This window comes from Canis aureus, chromosome 10 (assembly GCF_053574225.1).
Source record: "Canis aureus isolate CA01 chromosome 10, VMU_Caureus_v.1.0, whole genome shotgun sequence".
Classification (NCBI taxonomy): Eukaryota; Metazoa; Chordata; class Mammalia; order Carnivora; family Canidae; genus Canis; species Canis aureus.
In genome coordinates, this window is record NC_135620.1 from 55,009,202 (window position 1) to 55,024,181 (window position 14,980).

At 50.9% G+C, this 14,980-nt stretch overlaps 1 long non-coding RNA gene across 4 annotated transcripts in view; it reads left to right on the forward strand.

The window, feature by feature from the left end:
• Positions 1 to 14,698, forward strand: part of LOC144322458 (uncharacterized) — a 31,892-nt gene extending 17,194 nt beyond the window's left edge. For 2 of the 4 annotated variants that reach the window (XR_013388102.1, XR_013388101.1), the window contains 4 exons: positions 210 to 442; positions 10,416 to 10,555; positions 10,719 to 10,792; positions 11,092 to 11,457. This is a non-coding gene — a long non-coding RNA (uncharacterized LOC144322458). The other 2 variants (XR_013388100.1, XR_013388103.1) reach the window with 2 other exon arrangements.
• Positions 14,699 to 14,980: the final 282 nt, after the last annotated feature.

Here is a 14,980-nt window from a genome sequence, read left to right on the forward strand (position 1 = left end):
TATTCTGTATGTTAGTAAATTGAACACCAATAAAAAAAAAATGAAATAAAGCAGTTCCCTGAAAGGTACACGCGAATTTCCCCTTCTGAGTATAAGAAACTTGAGGGCTTCTGTTCAATTCTCTCAGCCCCAGAGCATGGGGAACCACGCGAGACCTCTGCCATCCCAGAGCTGTGGTGACCATGGGAATGTCCATCGTTCGTTCTCAGAGCCTTCAGGATGAGGCATCACAGAGATGGCTCATAACCACCCGGTGACCTCCAGCAGAGACACGCCAGGAAGGCAGGAAGGGGCCGTGCAGCAGGATCATGTTCTGGACTAGAAAGTACGTCTGCTCATTACCCGACCTTTGCTAAGTACACCAACTAATGGAGCGAGAGACATGAAAGATCTTCACAGGCCATGTGGAAATGTAATTCAAACCCAGCCCGAGGAGGTCACAGTAAGTTAGATTAATTTTCATCCAGCCTTTCCTTACAGAGCTAACCTTTGCCTTACAGGAAAGTTCTTTAAAAAGAGATAAGTCAGTGTTTGTTTGGCATTTGAAGGCGTTTTAATCCTAGCAACCCTGTTGGAAGTGTCCCCATTCTGGGGGGACTCAGCCCAGGTTACTATTTATTGATCCTTTACATCAGAGATAATTGTCCTGGGTTTGAAATCTATCAAGTATTGGAAATTCAAATTAAGCCATTTGTGAAGTTCTGTCTAATGAGGGTTATCAACTGCCAGAGTGGGTTGTTAGCAGCCTGGTGGGCCTCCTTGCACCTCGGCCGCTCCTGTGGGAGGGGAGCCGGCCGAGGCCTCTCTCCAGGCACCTGGAGGGCCAGTCACTGGGCCCTTCCTTTGGTCTCTGCCCCACTAGTGGCAGCACCTGTCACTCTGCCGGTCCCCCACCCCCGCCTTCCATGTCTTATCTTCCCCTTTCATCCTCTGTCCTGTCTCTCCTGTCCCCTCTCTCTACTTCCTGTCCCTCTCTTCTGTCTCCCAGTCAGCTTCCTGCCTCTTTCTCTCTGGTCTGTACCCAGCCTGTCTGCCATCTACAGTAAGACCAACAAGCTTTACCAAACGGTCTCCCACCAGAGGCCTCTGACATTCTCTACATCCTTCTTCAGCACGTTACAATTTGACAGCATGAGAGCCTGCGTTATCAGTTTATCATCTATTTTTTGTTTTAGCGCTTTTTATTTTCGTGTGAAACTGTCTTGCACCTGCTGCGGGCTGCCTCCTAAGAGCTGGGTCCAGGGCCGATGGGTTCCTGTGCTTCCTCCTGGGCTCTCTGGGTTTTCTAGAGTGTGACCTTGTGTTTGCTCAGCTCCAGACTGGGAAGTTCTATTGCTCATCGGAAGCCTGCTTCCCTTTTGAGCACTTTAACTATCTTTTTCAAGACTTCGTGGGTCATGAAGTTTCTTGTAGGAGATAAAGGGTCAGATTGGTGACGTGTTGGGAGAGAGATGGTTGACAGGAACTAGAGAGGAAAAGGAGACACCAAGGAGGAATCCTCTCCTCCTCTCCCTCCCTCTGACTCCTCCTTGCCTCTCCCTCCTTCCTCTCTTCCCCTCCCTCTTTCCGTCCCCTCTCCCCTTCCTCCCCCCCCCTTTACATCTCTCCTGTCAACCTTCAAATCTTTGTTCATCCCCAGTACCCTAAAGCCCCACATGAACTTCTTGTTGTTTGTCCTTATTTCCTCTTTCTTCTACTTCTCTCTGCTTTAACTGATGAGTGAGATTTTTTTTTAAAGATTTTATTTATTTATTCATGAGAGACACACACAGAGGCAGAGACATAGGCAGAGGGAGAAGCAGGCTCCTTGCAAGGTGCCCGATGTGGGACTCGATCCCGGATCCCGGGATCATGCCCTGAGCCGGAGGCAGATGCTCAACCGCTGAGCCATTCAGGCATCCCTGATGAGTGAGAATTTTCCTAAATGAATTTTTCAGCAAACTGTCTTCAGCCCTCTTGCTAGACCCTCTCTGCCTTTTGGTCCTTGAGGACCACCCAGAGAGCCTGTGTGTCATTTTTAAGAAGCTTGGTTTGTTACAGGGTCAGGAATGGAGAAGGACACCCCCCTGTGGCAGTGTACAGGAAATGGGGGTTGGGGGCGAGGTGAAGAGGGTCAGAGGACAAAGCATCAGGGAACCAAGCTATAGAACAAAGCTCTACAGAGCTGGCATGCCCACAGGGTGGGTTGGGTAGCTACAGAGCCCGAATCAAAAGAGCTTGAGCTCTGGGTATTTATTGGCTCCAGATATTGGCCTCTAGCCATTGCCTGCAGAGCCTCCACAGCATCAGCAGGACACTGCCTCTCTTGAGGGGCAGTTTTGCCTAGTGGTCAGACACTGCCTGCCTTTGAATCCTGGCCCACCTCTTAGGAGCTAAGTATCCTCAGGCAAGTTACTTAACATCTTTGTACCTCAGTTTCCTCAGTCGGGAAAAACTGAGGGGGATAAAAATGGTATTACCTTGTAAGGCTGTGAATGTCAACTAAGTTAGTGTATGTAAAGCGCCTACACTTGATAAGCGCTAGATAAGCCTATGTTAGTGTCCTGGGGCAGCTGGAACAAAGGTGTCTCAAATTGGGCGGCAAACAACAGCAATTACTGTCTCACAGTTCCAGATGCTAGACGTCACAGCGTCGGCAGGTCTACGATCCCCCTGAAACCCAAAGGGGAATCCTTCTTTGCCTCTTCTGAGCTTCTGGCAGTTTGCCAGACACCTCTGGAGTTCCTTGGCTTGCAGATGTGTCACTCCAGCCCTCCATCTTCACATGGAATTCTCTTTGTGTGTCTTCACAGCATTTTTTTCTCCTTGCGCATCTGTCTCTGTGTCCAAATCCTTTCCTTCTAGGACACCGGCCGTATTGGATAAGGGCCCACCCTCATGACCTCATTCTAATGATAGATTTTCCCTAGGCTTTGGCAAAGATGTTGTTGCACTTCTGGGCTTATAGTCCACCATCTTAGCTTGTACTGTCTTTTCTAATCATTTCAGCAAAAGTCTTCAATTGTCCCTGTCTCTGCTTGGAACATGTGCCCACTCTGGAGCCAGTCTCTGTGATCAAGGGCATGTGTGACGCTCACACTGGCTATCTCAGGAGCCAGGGGCTGGGATCAGGGCCATTCAGACTGCATAGGTTGTGAGTTGGGCAGAGGTGGTCACCCAGAATGAGCTCCTGTATCTCGTTCCCCATAGAAGAGGTGCTGGGCAGATAGGAGAAATAGATGAGCTTAATGCCTTGAAAGAACACAGTCAAGAGGCCTGTAAAATTGTCTTCAATTCTTTGATTGCTGAAGTGGGGTTGGGTTTATTTGGAGAAGGATGGTCAAAGAGCTGGGAGAAGACCAATGGGCAGGAGGACAAGAGGCAAACTTAAGCTCAGGGTGAGGAAGTGCTTCCGATGCACAGAGCAGTTAACAATGCAAGAGGGCTTTGCCTTGGGAGGGGTCAGTGTCCTGTTCCCAGAGATGAACAGGAGCGGCTGTGCATTTTATTGAGAATGCTGTAAAGGCAGTTCACGCAGTGCAGAGGGAGTGGGCTTTATCACAATTCATTATTGTGACCCACGGAAATGGATTTTTATTTTGCACCAACACATACCCCCTCAGAACAAAAGTTTCGTAAAGCAATTTTACCTTTACTATAGGCAGTGCGCTCTGACCTAGTCCCTTCTCTTCTATTTCATTTTAAAAACCCTCTCAGCTCAGTAAATTGATTTCCCAGGCTGGAGTTTGGAGACCTGGGCTAGGTGACCTCTGAGGTCAGTGGCAGCTCTGTGATTCTGGGATTCGAAGACAGGAACCATTGGGCCAAGCGGGAGGAGATGTGGTTTGGCATTAGTGAGCATCACCTATGTAACTAGCGGGGACACTGGGACTGGGGCCCAGCTCTCTGGACAGCCAAATTAGTGTTCCTTTCATTTGGCCTGCAGGCTGACTTCTGATGATTCTTCTGGGCCCTCGCCTCCATCTTTGGGTGACTGCCTGTCAGCCTGTGAAATGGGGCGCTTGTGACCACATCAGCCCTTTGCCCGGAGACCTCCTGGGGGTCTGCCATTGTTCATGGGGTAGAACTCCAATGTCTTCACCTGCTGGACACACTGACACTTCCAGGAATCTTTCCCACGGTTGCCCAAAACTCTGTCCCCTTTGAGCTGCCCCTCCCTGCACACCCAGGCCTCCGATCCCCTACCCTTAGTCCTGCCCTCCCCTCCACCTGGGTGTCCTCCCTCCCTCTTCCTTTCACCAAGTTCTCCCTGTCCTACCAGGGGCAGGGCCATGCCCCCTCTTCTGGGAAGCCCCCCTCTTCTGGGGGGATGAGCCCCCATTCCTTAGAGGAGCCTGGGAACCGAGCCTTGTAGACCAACATGTGGTCCCTGCTGTGACCCTGAGTGACACAGGGAGACCCTGGAGGGTTTCAAGAAGGCAACTAGACTAATGCTGTTTAAGCATCACTCAGGCTGCTGTGTGAAGAAGCTGTAGGTCAGTGAAGAAGCAGAGGGACAGCAGGGAGCGTGCTTTTCCAGGTGGAGACGGAGGTGGCTCAAGACAGTGTGACCATGTGACCAGGGGTCCGATTCTGGGCAGACTCTGAAAGTAGAGCTGATTCGGTTTGCTGACAGATTTGATGTGGGGTTTGAGAGAGAGGAAGCAGGGATGATTCTGAGGCTGTTAGTGTGGGCCACTCAAAGGATGGAGTTGCAGTGAGCTAAGACGAGGAAGCCCAGGTATAGAGGCAGTAAGGGGAGAGCAGGTGCTCAGCTCTGTATGAGTTAGGGCTGGAGCCTGGTGACCCTCCATAGCTGACGCCCGGACCTGGACACCCGGGTCCAGAGGCCAGGGCAAAAGCCCTCCAGGCTGGGTTGATCAGCATATGGATTCTCTGTTGGTGGGGTGCGTGTGTGTGCATACACACATACACACATGTGTGAAGGATGCGAGGGGAATGGCTGGGAGAACCTATGATGGCTCTCAGACCCAGGGCTGCCCTTTCCTGGCCTGTTCTGGGCTAGATGCTGAGGGAAGCTTCCAGGGGCTGCCCACGCCCCCTGGAATTCCACAGTGGGCTCAACAATAATGGGCCCACATCACTGAACTGGGGAGGGCGGTGAGGAGTGGTCTTGATATTGGGGGGTGGGATAAGTTGCCTCTGAAGCCCCTTCCCACTGCGATTCTGGGACTTTCTGCAGCGCCAGGGCTCCTCTCTCCTCCCCTCCTTGAGGTTTTCACAGTCTGCCCTTGCCCTGCCCTGTGCCTGCTTGGTTCTCATGTGGAGATGTTCCCGGTACTTCCCACGTTTTATTCCGTCTCCTCAAACTTTTGAAAGATATTAGTAGCGTGCAACCTGAAGAAGAGAGGGGCGTTGACAAAATGAATTCTGACAAAGATAATTGTGTGAATCCTTTGTAGCTCAGCCCTGAACTTGGCTCCACACTGTCAGTTTTTATTTCATTCAAATCCTGGAGTTGAACGTCTGCCTGCAGGTGAGGGAGTGGTGGGAGATGAGGAGGACCAGAGAGGGGCTGCAGGCCCAAGGCAAGATTTAGCTCCCCGTTGCAGGAGCCTTCTGAGGACAGGGCCACAGTGGCACGTCCCGGGGCTTCCTTTGGTCTGGGGGCCTCCAGAGTCTCTGGGACGAGCAGAGAGACAGACGTGTGAGGGACTTAGGGGACTGCCACATTGGCACCACCTGCCAGGCTGGGAATCGCAGCCTTAATGAACATTGAGTTCCTTGATGAAACAGGCACAGGCTTGTCCCCCGTGGGTGCGAAGAGGGGGCCACTGGCAGGAGGGGGGGCACTGTGACCTTGTAGAACTGCACTGCAGCCGCTGTCCTCAGGGCTCCCTGTAGTCACAGCCAACTGGGGCCTCTGGGCCACCACTGCTCTCAAAGAGTGCCCCTCATGTCCAAATGCTCTCATTTCACATTTTCCAGCTGTTGTTCGTCGGACAGCCCCCCAACACCCAGGATCACGGTCTTTCTTCAGATCAGGAGCTAAGCGTTCTCAGGATACTTGGAGCACATCTTCCCATGGATAGATGGGAGGTTGAGCCTTTGCCCATCCTGGCCCCTGGGCCAATGTCCCAATTTCTACCCTGTGAGACCCAAGTCACCCTTCAGTCCCTTACTCGGCCTCAACATCTTTCTCAACACAGGCTCTAAGCAATCACACTAAAAAATGAGCATTGGCAAGAGAAATGAAGCATATGTAACATGCCTGATCTAGAAAGAGAAGCTAAAACTTAAGCAGCATTAGTGTTTTAGTGATGTTGGAATTTAGTTTATACGTGACCTGCCCCCTAGGTATCAGAAGTTGGTCTGGCCCCTGTTATGAGAAAGTTTTTCCTAATTGTTTGGTAATGATCATTCTGTGTGATTTTTTTTTTTTCTGTGTGATGTTCTTAATTAAGACCACTGAGATTTGAAGGACTGACGGAGAAGCCATCCTCCTGGAGGGCAGGCTGAACCACGCCATAGCTGTTTACCAATGTGAGAAAATGCATAGGGACATATACCTGAATTCCCCATACGAGAGGTCTAACCATGTAGGTGATTATGTCCTATCAATCACTTCAGTGAACAAATCAGTCGAGCCACTAAAATTGGCCCAAACCCTTACTCAGGCAATTTCCATAGAAACTAGCCACCCAGAGCTGGCTAGAGCTTTTCCTTACAGCTTTATTTGGGATGCTCCCTTGGCCACCATGGCTCGGAATAACGTCGCAAAGAGAAGGGTGTGTCGGGAAGGGGAAGGCGTTTCTTACAAGTGAGGGCCCCTGAGATGACTTTCTGGCAAAGTGAGAGTAGTCGGATGGGAAAGGCAGCAAGTCAAGGTGCACTGTCTATCAGCTACTTCTCTCAGCTGTGGTGTCCTTTTTTGATAAAATGAGGACTTGTGCCTCCAGGTGTGACTCAGAAGACCTGGTTTTTGATTCCATGGTTTTGAATGAGCACCCACGAGAGGTTAGACTTATTGAAGACCAATATGTTTATATTTGGTTCTGGGCACTGGGCAGGTGAACTAGGTGAGCAGAAGCCAGCTTCTGCTCTCAGGAACCTCACATACTAGTAAGGGATGGGCCCGGGATGCGTAGAACTGTAATACAGGCAGCATGGCCAGATAGAGGTGTAGACGCTATCCCATGGGAGTCTGGGAGATAGAGAACCCAGCTCTGTGTGTGTGTATGTGTGTGTGTGTGTGTGTGTGTGTGTGTGTGTGCATAGATCTGGGATGGGTTCAAGGAAGTGGGGGCACTGAGCAGAGCCCTGACAGCTGGTCAGGGTTTGGAAATGGAGAGGAAAGGATGTCTGCTCTGTCCTTGACTCAGGGCCTGGCACACCAGAGATGCCCCGGAAATGCTTGATAACCAACTGCTGGATCCCTGCACATCTAGTTTCCTCCTTTGGTTCCCTCAGGCCATCATATGGTTTTTACAAAAATTAATTCTGGGAGCAGGATGACAAAAGGCAGTCCAGACAAACACAGTCTATCACTTTGTCGGATGTCTGTTTTGAGACATCAAGAGCCTGGTCAGAATCATTTGGAGGCCAGATACAGAGACCCACAAAGAGGGCATTAAGAAGATACTGGAGACTCTCAGGGCATCCAGTTATAAAAGGTATGGACCTCAGGGGACCTGGAAAGACCTCAGGTGTCTAGATCTTCCACTTTGCCACCTACCCCTTCCCCTGCTCTACCACAGAATGTCTGGTTTTTTCTTTTCTTTTTTTTTTTTTTTTTGGTTTTTTCTTTTCTATCTCTTGGACTTCTATTACATTCTGTTGGCTCTGCACACTGGCTTTTCTGCTTGTTCATCTTCTCACGCATGACCCATCAAGGCCTCCCTGAAATGGTTCCTTTAGCCCTCAAGCCTCCAAGGCCTTCTCACTCCAATCCCTGTGGTTAATTGGCCAGTGTCTTGTGCCCTGACTCTGAAGTCCCAGGAGAGAGTCTGCTGGTGTCAGCTTACATGACAAGTCTGCCCAGTCAGCTAGGAGTAGGGGCACGGCCCTCGCACACCATGGATGTTCCCTTTCTAGCTGCTTTTCCAGGAAAATGGTAGAGAGCAAATGATAGGCTTCTCCAACAGGAAGAGCATCCCTCTCCTGGGCTGATGCAGAGGCTCCCACGCCCAGCTCTTTAAGGTCTTAAAGTACATGGCTGATGGGTGCTATTCCTACCACTATCAGTGTGATTGATAGTAACACCACGAGTGGCTTAGTACATGCACGAAGGGTTGTCTTTGTCTAACAGCATCTACATGGCATCTTTTCTCTCTATAGAGTTAATCAGGCAATTTTTAAAGAGCATTTTATGATGCTGCTGAAAGAAGGAATGATGGAAGGTTATTCCCCCTCCTCCCCGGCAAGCCAAGCCTTTGTCACCATCAGCTCTCCCAGGCTCCTGGGTGGGGGCTGGTGTCTATGAGCTGACTGCCCCAACAGAGACATGGCCAGCGTTTGGACCTCCGACTGCAGGTTCCCATAGAAATAGATAGCAAATGGTTGTTCTACTCGTGGGCCTGCCACGAAGCGAATGTAATAAACCTTTTGTGGACCCTAATGGCCATTTAATACAAGCTTCCCTACATTCATGTGATGGAAAACAGATCCAGAAGCAAAACTTATCTTAGAGCTAAAAGGAGCCTCAGTAATCCTCTGCAATCCTGCCTTGTACGGGAGGCCCAGGAGAGAAAGGAATGTATTCAGAGTCACACAGCCCTTCGGTGACTGGATGGCCGCTGAGCTAACAATGTAGCTGCATCATTGGTGAGTAAACAAAATTCCAAGTCCGTAGAACTGTGTAACAAAGAGGTTGTTGTTTGTCTTGAATATTGATGTTTGAGAAAAAGCAGGTGAGAATTAGATGATAGATGATTGTCAGATACCTTCATGGAGTTCTAACAGACTTCCAAATACCAAATCCTTTTAAATAAATTCAAGGTTATAATGCATGCAAACCTTCTCTTTCTCTCTCTGTCTCTGTCTCCTTCTCTCTCTTCCATTAGATTGCTAGAGATTGAGACAATATTCTTATATAACTTATATACACATATACATAGGTAGGTAGATATCTGTATCTGAATGTCTGTACAGAAAGGAAACACCTAGTGCTTTATTTTGTCTGTTCCTTTTAGTAGTTGAAATTTTCTGTCTTGCCTGGAGAAATTTAGAGCAGTGCTGTATAAACACAGGAATCTCTGCAAATGATGGAAATGTTCTGTATCCACTACACTAGCCCCTAGGTACTTACCTAGCCGCAGGTAGCTTTTGAACACTTGAAGTGCAGGTAGTGTAAGAGAGAAACTGAAATTTTAATTTTATTTAATTGTAATGAATTTAAGCTTAAATGTGAATAGCCACTCGTGGTTAGTGGCTACCATAGTGCACAGCGCAGCATGCAGCATGGCATTCCTGTGAAGCCTCTTAGCCAAACCACACTTGGAGCTTTCACGAGGAACAAGATAGGGCAGGATGGGGAGAACAAAATGTAACGGAGACAAAGAAAGATGTTTAATCAAAGGCAACTGGATGAAAGTTAGAGAGGAAGTGTGTTTATGTATGAGAGGGCATGTGAGGTGGTGTAAACTGAGTCGTTAACAGTGAGAGATGAGGAGAAGTGGTGCCTAATATATTCAGTATTCATTTTTTAAAACATTTTATTTATTTATTTGAGAGAGAGTGAGAGAGAGAATGAGCAGGCGTAGGGTCAAAGGGAAAGGGTGAAGCAGATTTTCCTGCAGAGCAGGGAGCCTAACATGGGGCTCAATCCCAGGATCCCGAGATCATGACCTGAGCCAAAGGCTCAACCACCTGAACCACCCAGATGCCCTGATGTATTCAGTATTCTTGCAGGGGTTAAAGAAGATGGTGAAGCAGCAATGGTCAGATAGTTCCATGTCTTGGCCACCGGGGGCCCCCACTGACTCAGCACCGTTTGGTTGCTGAGGGGAGATGTGTGTGATGGGAGAAGGAGGATGAGACTCAGAAATACAGCCCTTGAGGAGGTCAAGGAAGAGTGGGGGTAGTGGCTCATCGCCCTGTGCTAAGCGCTGCTCCAAATACTTTACAAAGAACAATCCTGTGAGGAATGTCAGTACTGTTTTATCACCCCCATTTTACAGATCGGCAACTAAGGCACGTAGGAGATAGATCACTTAGCCAAAGTCACGGAGCAGTGACGTTCACAGTTAGGAAGCAAACGAAACCAGTGGGCCCCAGAGTCTGGCTTAACTACTCTGCTCCACTACTCGCACGTGGAGCCTGCCTCTCCGTGGTCCTAGCCCAGCCTAGAATGTGTGAGCATCTTGCTGCTCACCCGGATTTATCTTCATTTATCTCTTAGTGGGAAGCTGTTGGGAGGGGTTTACGTGAAATGTTGTGTTCTTTTTACCTTTTTTTTTTTTCTTTTCTGCCTACAGCCGCTTGTCATTCATTTATGCATTCATGTATCCCACAAGGAAACCTGGAACATGCTATGAGCTGGGGATACGAATAGGAAGCACGGAAGGAGCCTGTGCTGGGGAGTCTGAAATGGATAGAAGTACCTGCCGCACAGGGAGTGAGGGGCTGAGTGTCTTGGATGGGGAGAGAAACAGAGGAGAGAGGGGAGGCTGCGCGGGTGGGTTGTCTGAGAAGGCTCCTTGCAGGAGGGGCCCTGGGGCTGAACCTTGAGGACCAGGTAGCATTTGAACACGTCCACACGTCTCCGTTTTTGGTTTCAGTGCCCTCCTGCCGCGAGCTGACAAACATCACGGTTGCTGGGAGGATGACCTCTCACAGGAGCTTCAGAAGTCAGGTGCATCCCAAGTCCCACTGCCCTTCCGGAGTCCCTCAGTGGTCACGGCCTGGTGTGCTGGTGGGAAGCCGGCTGCTCCGGGCGCCGCCCCCCCCCCCCCCCCCCCCCCGCCCCCGCCACGCGCTGACCTCCCTCGGCCCGGGAAGAGGGGGCGCCTCCTCGGCCCGGCTCGCAGCCCAGGCCCCGCCCACGCCCCGGGCGCCCCGATTCCTCTGCAGCCGGCTCCGGGGCCTGTCCGGCAAGGCCTGGAAGCCCAGGTCCCCGTAGACCCGCTAGTTAATGAGTTCTGCAAAAACTAGGTCTGTCTGTAATCGAGATGGGAGTCCAGGCCTCGCGCGGTCCCTGAATTAATTCGGTCCTGTTAGACGAGGAGCCAGGCCGACTTTGCGCTGCTGCCTGCGCCCTCCGTGGAGAGGTTCCCCGCGCCATGGCTTCCATTCTGGGACCCGCTGTTTTTCATCACTTCAGCACAATCTGGAAAACATTCTCTGAGTCTATTATTCCTGTCTCCTGCTGCCACGCCGAGGCGGTTGTTAACAATGCCCTCTGCCCACCCCAGACCCCTCCTCCATTTAAATACCAGTCTGATGGGCCAAGAGAGCGTGTGGTGGCTGCTCCAGACTAAAAAGTTCCTGTTATTTTATTCCCTTCTTACTCTCATTCAATTTCCTTCCAGATGGGGACAGGTGGGTAAGAAAATAAATGGAGCTGGAATTACAATCGCAAGAAGACAGGTTCGGATGCAGTGGGGAAATTAGATGTGGCGGGAAAATTTGTCTAGGGCCCTATGGGTGTGTCCCTGGGGGGCTCGCAGGCCACCACGACTCCCAATCCCAGCCTAGCTGTCCTCTCGGTGGTCTGAGTGGGGACTCAGAGTGACCAACATTCCTCCCCCCACACTGAGTCTCCTGACTGAAAGGAGATCTTATCATGGCACCCCCATAGCTTGGGTCTCCAGGATAATAGCACTTAGCCCTTGAACCTTTCTTGTGGGATTTTCTTCTTTTCTATCTTTACTCAAATACAATCTCCCCCAGGAAGCCTTCCTTGATTACCCCTCCTCTGTGCTCCCCCCAAACTTTGCTTATGTCCCCACTAACTGTGTTATTGACCTATGGCGCCCTTCTGCATCGTGAGCCTGTTTCCACTGGCGATGGCTGGTGCCTTCCTGTACAGAGGAGGCTTTGGTACATATGTGCTAGAGAATGACTCTTCTCGTCCTCTTACCTGCTGTGTGACCTTGCACAAAACCCTTTATGTTTCTGGTCCTGAGCAACTGTTTGCAACATAGGACGATAAGACCCATCTTACAAGGCTGTTATGAGGAATAAGTGAGATTCCAACTTTCTCGTCTCTAGGGCACTGAGGATCTGGAGCCAGGTGGACCTGGCGTGGAATCAGTCCCGGTTTCCACCGTTTTCTAGCTGTGTCTTGAATTCTGTTGCAACCTCTCTGTGCCTCAGTTTCTTTATCTGTAAGATGATGATGATAACCCCTAAGCATCTCATATACTTGTTGGGAGGATAAAATGGGATAATGCACATGAAGCACTTAGCATAGGTTCGGCCCAGGATAAACACTCAAAATATGAAAATTATTATTGTCATTGTTGTTATTAAAATTATGAGGTGGTGGGGGTAGCAATACCAGCCCAGGATAGTGCCCAGTGGCCGGTGAGTGTTGAGTGTAAAGAAAAGGAAAATGTTTTCATTCCAAAGTGGGGAGCCTTGTACACCTATAATGCTCAACCATGTTACCCTTTGTCAATCAGGGGTGACTGGGACATGATGCAGGTGATCAGAGAACATAGGCCTGGAGAGGTGCCCCGGGGGGGCCTGCCCCTTCCTGGCTGTCACAGCTCTCCTCAGCCTCCCGGCTCTTCCAGCCGCTGCCAGATGCAGGGGAGCCAGAGGTGACAGAGACTCCCCCACTGAGAGCCAGAAATTTAACCCAGAAGGAAAGAAAATCTATGGCTGCCAGCTCACATGCAGCCGGGAGCAATTGCTAATGAGTCAAGGTCGATGGCCAGACAGACAAGAAGAACCAAGGGAAGAGCTGGCATTTGCTGAGGACGCTGATTTCCAAGCTCTGGCCTGTGGCGGAGCAGCAGAAGTGTGCTTGTGGGGACCTCGGCCTTCCTTCCCCGCTGTGCGGGCCTGGGGCTGCCCGGAGCTGTGAGCTGTGTCCGGGTTCGTGTCGCTGCCCGCCCGTGTCTGTATCTCTCACAGCTACCGTGTCACAGGGGCTTATTCTGTGCTCGTTTACACAGGCCGCGGTAATAGCCAGTCTTATCCATGACCCCGACACTGGCTTCCTCGCCATGAGATGGGCACAACTACCACACGGGCGGTAGTCAGGATCGGCTCAGTTATGCTGTGGTAATGAGCACCTCTCAGCCTGAAGTGTCCCCAGCGACATTGCAAGTCCCTCCTGGATCAGTCTGCGCGATTGTCATTGTCACCCTGGGGCCCAGGCCGAGAGAACAACCATCGTGTGGATCACTGCTGGTCTCTTGACGGCGCGTGAGAGAGTGGATCGTGCACTGTCTCATAAGGCTTCCTCCTGGAAGTGACGGACAGTACTGCTGCTCACATTTCATTGGCTAAAGCGACCCATAGGGCTGCTTCTAACTCCCAGGGATGGGGGCATTTGTCACCCTACTAGGTGCTTGAAAGCAGAACTGGAAGTATTTGGTGAACAGCAAAAATGTTACCAATTAGTGTGGTTTTGGGGATGGACGAGTTCATGTACATCATACACTCAAAACAGTGCCTGGCTCCTAGAAAGCCCTGCATGGATATTAACCAGGAACGCCACGACTATATCTTTTTTTTTTTTTTTTAAGATTATATTTATTTATTCGTGAGAGACATACAGGGAGAGGCAGAGACACAGGCAGAGGGAGAAGCAGGCTCCACGCAGGAAGCCCGATGTGGGACTCCATCCCAGGACTCCACGATCACACCCTGAACCGAAAGCAGACACTCAACCACTGAGCCACCCAGGTGTCCCTACCTATTATTTGTTTTAAAGATGAATGAACAGAGCACAGAGAGGCCAAGTAATTTGCCCAAGGTCACATAGGTAATGAGCAGAGATTCCCTGAGGATTGTGTTCCTAACTATATGACCCCACCCCCAGAGCGCCCGGCCCACTCTGAGAGCCAAGCTGGGTCAGGATGGACACAAGATGCTCTCGAAGAACATCCGGTCTACTGGGGGAAGGAAAGGAAGGCTGTCATTTAGTGAGTGCCATGCACACGGTCTCATTGAATTCTCACTACAGCCCTGAGGTAGGAATTATTATTCTCATGGCTGGGGTGGGGAAACTGAGGCTCAGAAATGTGAGGTGATTTATCCAAAACTAAAGGCCGGTGGAGGGTGGAGCCAGGACTCACGTCCCATCTTTTGGACTCTAAACCACTGTGGCCCGTGGCTTTCACCCTCCCAGATGTTTTCACCAAGGGACAGCACAGGCTGGTGGGCGCTCAGGGTAAACAAACCCCAGGTGTCAATGCGCTGAGGAAGAAGTGCGGTTCTGTGACAATCCCTGGGGAAGCGGACACGGCTTCTAGTTGGTGGAATCAGGCAGGCTGCAAGGAGGAGGCAACATTTTCCCTGGGCTTTCTGGATGGGATGTACAGTGCTGAGGGGGAGGATGTTGCAGAGGAGCGAGCCACGGAAGCATTCTGGGGAGCCGGGGCTTCAGTTCAGGTTGTTTGGGGAGCCAGAGTATGGGCTGCCTGGGGGGAAGATCTGATGACAGTAGGATGACCACCGATGGTCACACAGGCCAACTTCAGGACCACTGCCTACAGGGTAATCACAGATTAGAACGTGTCTTGTGACATTCCGGCAGATGGCAGCAAATGTCTGGAGCAAGGGGCACTCTGCTGGCCATCTCCGTGCCCGGGGAGGCCGAAGTCGGGGCCTGCATCCACCAGGCTTCCTACTGGCTGGCGTCCCGTGTAGCCAGAGGGAGGCACCAGCAGGAGGTGGAGGGGGTGGGGGTGGGGGCTGCTGGCAGAGAGAGAGAGAGAGAGAGAGAGAGAGAGAGAGAGAGAGAGATTGGGGATTGGGGCAGGGCTATGTATTCCCTCGGCTGCCTCCCTGCTGGTGGCTGGTGGCTGGTGGCTGTGCCCTTCTATCAAGGACCACCGCTCCTGCTAGGTACCCTTTACCAGAGAGG